Below are 9,151 nucleotides of genomic sequence, written 5' to 3'. Positions count from 1 at the left end.
AGGTTAGATGCTTGTGAAAAATGGGTGCTCTGCTTTTTTGCAACAACTGCTTTGAAGAAAGCTCTTCAAATTTTGGTCATAGTGAAAAGTTACCACATAAGACTGCCGATATGACTCTATGCATCATTACACCAAAACATTTTCACCAATCTAACCACTAATCCATGGAAAATGAGGATGCATCAATTGTTAAGGCATCAACGTTGAAATTTCAATTCAATTTAGTTCCAATCTATAAAAGTGAAGCATTCATTTTGGCTAGAAGACAGCAAGCATTGTTATCTTGCAATAGTAGTTCCAAGCTAATTTGTGTTGTCTAGAGACAACAGAACTCACATTGGAAAATTCATTTTTATGTGCACCAACTCCATTCTATCCCATTGATCATGCGTCTCACCAAATACCAAAACAATCATTATCTCTATAAAATAAGAACAAGTATATCTTGATACTTGAATCTTGAGCCTAAGCTGAATCAGATAATCCTCCTATTGCAAGAAAAAAACAGAGGGAAAAAGAAGGATCTTACCTTATCTGGAGAGGATGAACAGGTCTGGATGGATTCCCTGGAGGGCAGGCTGGGGAGGAGGCGTGGAGCAGGGGTTTTGGACGGCTGTGTTCGTCGGTGGAATGGTCGTCCTCCCGGTCTGTTTTCTCCACTTACCACGATGAACGGCAACGGGGCTCGGACAAAGTCCAGGGTCACCGGTCACTAAAGGTCGATGTGGATGCGTCGGCCACACGGGGGGAGGCGAGATGGGGAGAGGGGGAGGGGGAGCTGGAGCCGGCTGTGGTAAGGAGGAGGTACGGTGATGGGGGTGGAATAGGATGGCGGCCGCCGGCGGTGGGGCAGAGGCAGTGTCAAGGTAGTGAGTATGATTTTTTTTTCTTCTATTCTTTGACTTGGAGTGGAATTTGATCCAGTGCGTGAGACTGTGAGAGTGAGGTCGGCCTGTTTGTCTCAGGCCTGTCGGCTCGGCCCTTGGGTGAGCGTGGGCTGTTGGCCACTCCTTTCCCTGTCAAAAAAGATTCAGAAAAAAATGATGACCCTTAATTTCTTTTTGATGATTTTGAAGGATCTTTTAAAGGCAAATAATGATCTGGCTTAGTAATCAAATTTGTGCATAAAAAATACGTGCGTGGCACGTGCACCTTTACTAGTATATAGATAATTCTCAAAAGTTCATGCATTCGGCAAGGACCGTCGACATATACTCATATAGCAGCTGCCCCAAGCGCACCAGTCTACTTTCTTTTGAGCAAGCGGACATATCTTCATATTTTGTCATTTGTATCTTTTGTTTGTTCAGTAATTTTGCACCCTGCAGCCCCAGATTTCTATATATGTTCTTGCAGTGCATTTAATTTTAAAAAAAGGACAGTTCTTGAAATCCATGCGTATCGTGCACTAGATTAAACCGTCCACAACATGATCATGTCACTGTATAGCTGATTGCCATCTCCATTGGTTTTTCTTGAAATCTATAAACATAGATATTGCTACAGCATGGTACTCCACTTCTGCACTGGCCAATATATTATTTCATTATTTGCTTTAGAATATCTTCCTAAATTGCCATGTTTTTTCATTGGTAACAAGGCCTCCGTCAATAGCAATATGACTACTACGTCAAGATGCACTATTGTGCTCAATATAATAGTCTGCAAATCCCAAAAACAATCCATGCTTAAAGATAACATAAGGTTGCCTGTTTTCGACGAAACACAAGGTTACTTTACGGACTCTGAAAACAGAAATCCTTTTGCCTATTCTCTGTGCGTTTTTTACATTGGTATGTAAACACGATTTAAGCATCTGTTGTCTGACCGTGATTCCATGATGTTTCTTTCTGTTTCCATCCGTACCGTAAGCCATTGCATCTTAAGCTACTTTTATCATAAATTAATTGCAGAGCTATGAGCCAGTTCATTCTATTCCTCTTCTTCTGATCACCATTGTATGGTTGTCAACTATGATATATTTCATTTTATTCCTCTTTTTCGGAAGTTTTCATAAATATAAAATACATGCTATTAGCCAAATGTTGCTCCCAACATCCCAACATCGACTGTGTTGATTGGCAGTCCAATATTCCGCTGCAACGCGCGGGGTATTATCTAGTTTGAATGATGATCCGCATGCCAAGCTTTGCAAAGTCGATGCTTTTATGAAGAAAATTATGGACGTACCGTTTGCATTCAAGAGGAACCCAAGATTTTCATCAAGCATGGGCGCATTACATTAAAATAGGTGCGCCGTCGGCCGGAAGCCTAGGCGCGTGCCCATGTTTAGGGTTGGTTGGGTCCGCCTATGGACGGAACGAGAAGACCAGGGCGACCAATAAAAATGCCAACGAGAAGGTCTGGCTTAACAGCATGAAGGCATCGGCAGCGGAGAGCCCCTGTCGGTAGTCGGTTCTATTAGCAAAAAAACTGCGACGAGTTCATCCATCGCTTGCGTGTGTGGGTGTGTCTGTAGGTGACGCGTCAGTGTGTGTTCGCATTGGTATCCACAACGTAGGACTAAGAGCAATTCCAATAGTATAGCCAACTGTTGGCTATAACAAGATGTCATATCATTTGTAGTCATTATATAGCTAACATGTACAATAGTTGGCTATAAGAATGTAGTACTTTACTAATATTTGGCCCACCTTTCACTCTCACAAGGTGCCTAGGAGCACGTGCAAGAGCTGGCTATTGCATAGTAGTCCACCTCCCTTCTCTCTCCTCTTCTCTCTCCTTCAACTCATCTAAAATATATTATTTAATGTCTTATAGTCAGCTGACTGGACTCTATTGTACTTGCTCTAAGTTGTTGGCGATAGGTGCGGAGGTGATCACGTTCTAGCTGTTGGAGGGTAGCCAAGTGGTGCACGTCGGTGCGTGCCGTGCGCGGTAGAGCGCAGCCGAACGAAGTGGGCATCGTATGTGTCTATACTGCATCAAGATCCGTGCTAGCTCGTTTTTTTTCCCTCTCAAACAACTTCTCCTTTTTATATCTCTCACACCACACAATAATTGAATTTTATAATTTGCAGATCATTTAAACATAATAAATAGAATGAGGAAATTTTGAGTGATTTGAAAAAATGAAATCGAAATATTATATAATTTGAGAGATACAAAAAACGACAAAAAATAAGAAGGTTTGCTCCCCATTTTCATGTTTTCGCAATCCCTCCAGTATTGCTCGTGTATGTACTCGTATGTGCCAGACTTGAGAAGAGTAAAGGCGTTTGTGCGCTTGGCGTTCGTTATTTTTTTAACCGAAGGTTCTTAGACCCAGTTTTATAAATAAAGCGGCAACACCAATCACAAAGGGTGTGTTTGGTAGCCTGGGCCAACTCAGAAACTCTCATCTCAACAGAGATTTTTGGACAAACATGTGTTTGTTAGCCCGTGTCAATCCATCTCAACTATCCCACCTCATACGGAAAAGGCTCCTCAGCCAGGCCCGGTTGTGAAGCTCAAATCGAGCTTCACAACTCAGCTCGGCTGAGTGCATCCCGCAAAATCGCCCACCCGCACACCTCGCAGAGGCCCAGACTCCCACCCCGAAAAAAAAAAGATGCCATTTTTCTCTCCGCACATCTCTCGTGAGCGCTGGCCGCCGCGCCTCCCGACTCCCAAGAGCTGGCCGCCGCGCCTCCCGCGCCTCCCGAGCGCTGACTGACGACGGCGCCGCGCCTTCCGTCCACTGGCCGCCGCCTCCGCGCTTCCCCTCCCGCCAAGACCGAGCCTCGCCGCCGGAAGAGCCTCCTCGCGCCGCCCAACAGGGTCTCCTCGCGCCGCCAAGCAGCGCCGCCTCTCGCCGGCAGAGCCGACGCCGCGCCGCCACAGCTGCCCAGCAGAGCCGCCTCGCGCCGCCAGTTCCGTCGTCGCGCCGCCGGGGCCGACGCCGCGCCGGCAGGGCCTCCGACCGCCAGCAGGGCCTCCTCCAGATCCGATTTTGGACCCGATTGCTTTTGCTATACTTTTTCCAAGGACTTTTCTGCAAAAATGTCCCTGTTTGTAAAAATGCTGTGTATAAATACATAATAGTAAACCAGTGTGAATTTTATATAATATGGAATTAGTGTGTACTTTATATAGATATAGTATTAACTTAGTTCAAATATTGAATTAGTGCTGAAATCAATTGCCGTGATGTCCTTACCATCTCATGTGATACATGTGCTACCAAACAACATCTTATCTCATCTCATACATGTGCCACCAAACAACATCTCATCTCAGCTCAACTTGGCTAGGGTCATCATGTATGAAAAGAGATAGTAATTCTCGATTGACCCGGGCTACCAAACACACCCAAAGTTTTACAACCAGCCACAACGACTCACGTCACACACGCGGAACCAAGATCAAGTACTAATACTTTTTTTTGCGAGTGAAGTACTAATACTACACGACCATAGTCAAGTGTTATTCCAAGCACCACGGTACATAACGGGGAGAAGGATACAAAGCCCTGAAGCGGGTCGAATATGCTACGGTGCTCTAGTCCTCGCGTGGAGCCTCCTGACCTCGTCCACCGCCACGTCCAGCAACGCACGATCCCTCGGTCTGATCAGAACCCTTCAAGACTGCATATGAAGCAACATATGGAAGAAAGCGCGCGTCACCCATCGGGCAAGTGAAGAAGATATGGTTGCAGCCCTCAATCGCTCCACATAACGTGCAACGACCATTGGACGGTCCCCGCCGCTTAGCCACTTGCTCGCTGGAGGGTAACTTTCCACGGATCAGCTGCCACAGGAAGACTTTAATCTTGGGTGGAACACCGTGTCTGCCATACCTCCTTGAAGTGTGTCACTAACACTACTCCCCCTGCAACAAGCCACAGTACACCGACCGTGCCGAGTACTCCCCTAGTGGCGTTCGTCGCCGAAGCAAGTTTGTTGTCTCTTGTTTTCCTTCATCTCCTACCTTCTTCAGTGAGAGAGCTTGTTCGAGCTAGCGACAACGGGTTCCATGACGCAATGGGCGTGCTCCTTCGGCAGGCGGAGGAGGGGATCCTCGGGCTCCATGGCCAGGAGAGGGTCTGCCTGTCGGCGGTGAAGGAGATGGCAGAGTACTTCCATGGCGGCGATTCAGCCAGCTGCGATGAGGCTCGCATGTTTAGGGTCTTCGTTGGCGTCAGGGAGTTCGACGACCGTGAGTTGAATATCACTGGTGATCGTATGGGATATCAAGGGCGATCGTATGGGTTCAACGACCGTGAACTGAATGGCTGCTGTGCCCGCGGGGGCGACGCTGCCGCCTTGAGTCATTGTCAGTTGTCACTATCTATCTATGGCACATCTATTTTGGTGGGTGGGAACACTGCCACTTTCCTAGAGTCGATGAGAGCAATGTTAGCCTCTATATATAGTGTAGGCATGCTGGAGACGCTGGATAAATTAGCTGGTGAAACTAGCTTTTTTTTTTTTTTGAGGTATAGAGTGGCTCTTTATTCATTAATCAACAACAGAATACAAAAACCTTCAAGTGGCTAAAGTAGCCAAACCTGTCTACCAGTTGTGCTAGAAACAAAACTACGGGCCACTCTATGAGCTTCTGAATTTGAAGCCCTGTTTTCATGTCTAAAACGAACATTGGAGAAGCTAGAAGCTTTCACCTTGATCTCTCTTGTCACCATACTATAGCTGCCTCCGAAGTCACCATGAATGTTGTTAATGACTTGGAGACAGTCTGACGCCACAACCATTTTCTGGATATCACTGTCAGTCAGTAAAGGCCTTCTCAGGCCTTTGAGTTGCTGAAATCCAGACCGGGGCACTAATGATGTTTCTCTATTATGTCCTCCAGGGAAAATAAATTGCTTCTTGATTCCTAAATGACCAACAAACAGCCAAATAAATTGTGTTGCGAACTCTAGGCCTGTGATCAGTAATCACAACAGAGCGAGCAATTGTCCTCAATTTCTTATATAAGTAGGTAACCAAGGTAGTTATACTACTTCACTCCATGGAAACTTGGCTATGTCAAATTCAAAAAACTGAGAGGTGTTTTTATTTCACTTTTAGAACAGAGCAAACAGAGATTATCAAGCACACACTAGCTAATTCAGACACAAACATACTTCCTCCATTCCATAATTCTTGTTGTGGTTGTTGAACTACAATCGCAACAAAAAGTATGGAATGGAGGGAGTAGCATTATAACTAGGAACTGGGCGAGAAAAAAAATCTAGAATTGCAGTCTGAACACAAAACATACTAGTCTCCAGTTCTCCACACACCGTAGTTTAAGTGCATGCAATCCATAACAGAAAATAAAACAGGAGCAGAACAAACAATACCGGTTCAAGTGACATGTATAGATATAGACTGGTAGCATTTCTGATCCCAGGGAACCAGTGAATCGAGAACAAGCAGAAGATAATGTGGATGATTGCCACACATACTGGCATTATAATTCCATGATAATATCCTTGGCTGATTTCAGCTCGGCCGGCAGGAGTCTAGCAACTAGCTCCTTGAGGACAGATGGGCAACTGCTTTTCAGATGCTTGTAGCCATCACTTGCCTTCATCCCATCCAAATTGGTAGGAGAAACAAGAAACTGCAAGCATGCCTCCTTGAGTACATGGCAGCTATGCTGCTCAGCCAAAGCCAAGCTGTTCGCCACCATGTTGCAGTCGATGTGGCTGCATAGCTTACGCTCACAAATCAACTTTAGCCTCTCGATGTGGTACCTGTCCGCCGCAACTAATAGATGGCTAGCCATAACCAAATCTTCAGGTGCTTCCCCACCATCACTGTTACCGTCAGGAGTCACCTCACACAGTGAATCGGTGTATATGAAACGGAGCAAAGACTTGAACGCATCAGCTTCCATATCACGAATTTCGATCGGACCGTCAGAATTCTCCTTCATGGCACCGAAGAGCTCTGCTTTGAAGACAGATGACCGAGCAGCGAGCACGGACCTATGTGCCGAGAAACTCTTTCCGCCGACTTGGAAGGTCACGTCAGTTCCATCTTTGCTTTTCAGGAGGTCGCCGAGATGCCGATGCAAGTCGCTTGGAGGAACCACCAAAGACTGATTAACCCTTATTTCCTCGCTCTCCTTTATGACAGACACATCACACCTGATGCTGAAACAATCGTCTCAGAGATGCACTGATCCATCCAGATCAGCCTTCTTGATGAACTGATTGTAACCCCAATCTGAACCTTTGCGTTGGAAGGTATGTACAGGGCTGGTATTGCTGTAAGAGGCCACCGGTTGTCCATCCTTGTCAAGTATACTAAACTTGAATTTGGCCTTCACATCTTTGGCATCGGAGGAATCAAGACGCAGGTAAACAGATACGAAATCTGCATCCTTGTCACCGTTTGCGTAATAAATCACAACCCAGTGGTGACCTCCAACACTGAAACGGGCGGACGTCGCATGTTCGCCATGCTTGAAGACCTCCTTGGTTCTTGAGTAGCCATCTATCTTCATCACAAAAGACTTCTCCTCAGCTACAATGGCAACCGGAATGTTGGAATACTCTGCCATTCTGGAGGTGCGCTTGGCAGTACTAGGATGGAACATTGTCAAGATGAAAAGATTCAGCTGCGTCTATATACAAGTGTATACTCTTGTTTTCCTGATATTTCGGAAATCCCAGGCTAGAATCATAAATGCCTCTAAAATTTAGCGCCGACCTCCCCTATTTTCTCTAAAAATAACTGCATGAGATAGCTGGTCGAGCGACGACAGAGGGGTCGATCTATGGCAACGAGAACTGCCCAATGCATGCGCTAGAAATTATTGGCGAGAATATCTCTCACGAAGATCGCTCTTTCCTTAACTGTGCGACAAAAAAGGGAATAAAGGGGGAGATAAAATCGAAGTCATTAAACGTGGGCAGTGCAAACGTCCCGAGAATATCTGCTACTCCGGTTTGAACGCCGATTCGTTTCACATCCATTTGAACGCCGATTCGTTTCACATCCATTTGAAAGTAAAAAGTGGCCTGTCATTTACCTTCACGTTCAGAGTCGGCATAATTTGTCATTTACTCGTTTACCATTACGAAGCGACGCTGTCGCATTTTAGTACTGCGAAGAGAAAATGGTTGAACTTTCGGAGTAGGTCATAATGACCAAATTTGAACGGTCGCCGGTGTAGTGCAGCATCGGAAAAGAAAGAAAATGGTCACGCCGAGCACTACTACATACGTTTCATTTTTGTTTTCTTTCCTTTAAAACGACGAGATGCCTAGTGCTTAAATCATCACGAACGGGGATAATTAATTATCATTTCCTTAGAAATCTAAGTTAGAATTTCTTTGTTTTTTTTTTTGAAGCTAGTTAGAATTTCTTTGTTGATTGTATCATTAACCACTTTTATAATTTATAATAAGACATAATATTGTCATATTATATCATAGGTATCATATTGTATTTGATAATAAGACATAATATTATCCAATGACTATTGCAAATGTTATAGGAAATATAATAGCAGATTTTTTTTTTCGATAAAGGATGCTTTATTACTTTGGAAAAGCAATTACATCCAGCCTCTGCATAACCAGGATGCACACAACCGTTTTGTTGTCTCAAGTCAAAAAAAAAAAAAAAAATAGAACAAACTAGACGAGATACATATCGGAACGATGAATCATATGACGCCTAAGGTGTAGGTCGGGCTACAATCCGTAGACTATGCTGCCGCTCATGTAGGGAAAAAGTATCCCTCGCCGTAGCCTCCAACTGTGTACAGACCTCCGTAAATAGGTCTTTGTTCTCCACTCGCTGAAGAGGTAACCACAAATGGAGAATACTTGTACATCTGTAGATGACCTGCAACAAAGAACAATTCTTATTGTTAAAAATCTTGTCATTTCTACTTAGCCATAGCACCCAGCTGTTAGTGTCCCCACCCTAAGAAGCAACTTGAACCTTGGATCGATACCATGAAGCCAATTGCCCAAAACATTGGCCACACTAGTCGGAGGATACAGGGAAGATGCTACTTGGATGACTGACCATATAGATCTCGCAAATTGGCACTAGAAGAAAAGGTGTTTAATGATTTCATCATGATGACAGAAAACACACCGTTTCGTGCCAATTCCGTTTAACAAGATTGTCTTTGGTGAGGATAACTCCTCGACGAAGATAACAACCAAAAAAAAATATTTTTAATG

The 9,151-nt window shown here is 44.7% G+C and overlaps 1 pseudogene; it reads right to left on the bottom strand.

Moving 5' to 3' along the window:
* Positions 1-6,414: 6,414 nt before the first annotated feature.
* Positions 6,415-7,512, bottom strand: LOC124699426 (annotated as a pseudogene).
* Between the last annotated feature and the right edge of the window lie 1,639 nt (positions 7,513-9,151).

This window comes from Lolium rigidum, chromosome 3, assembly GCF_022539505.1.
Source record: "Lolium rigidum isolate FL_2022 chromosome 3, APGP_CSIRO_Lrig_0.1, whole genome shotgun sequence".
NCBI classification, from domain to species: Eukaryota; Viridiplantae; Streptophyta; class Magnoliopsida; order Poales; family Poaceae; genus Lolium; species Lolium rigidum.
This window is presented reverse-complemented; position numbering and strand designations above follow the sequence as displayed.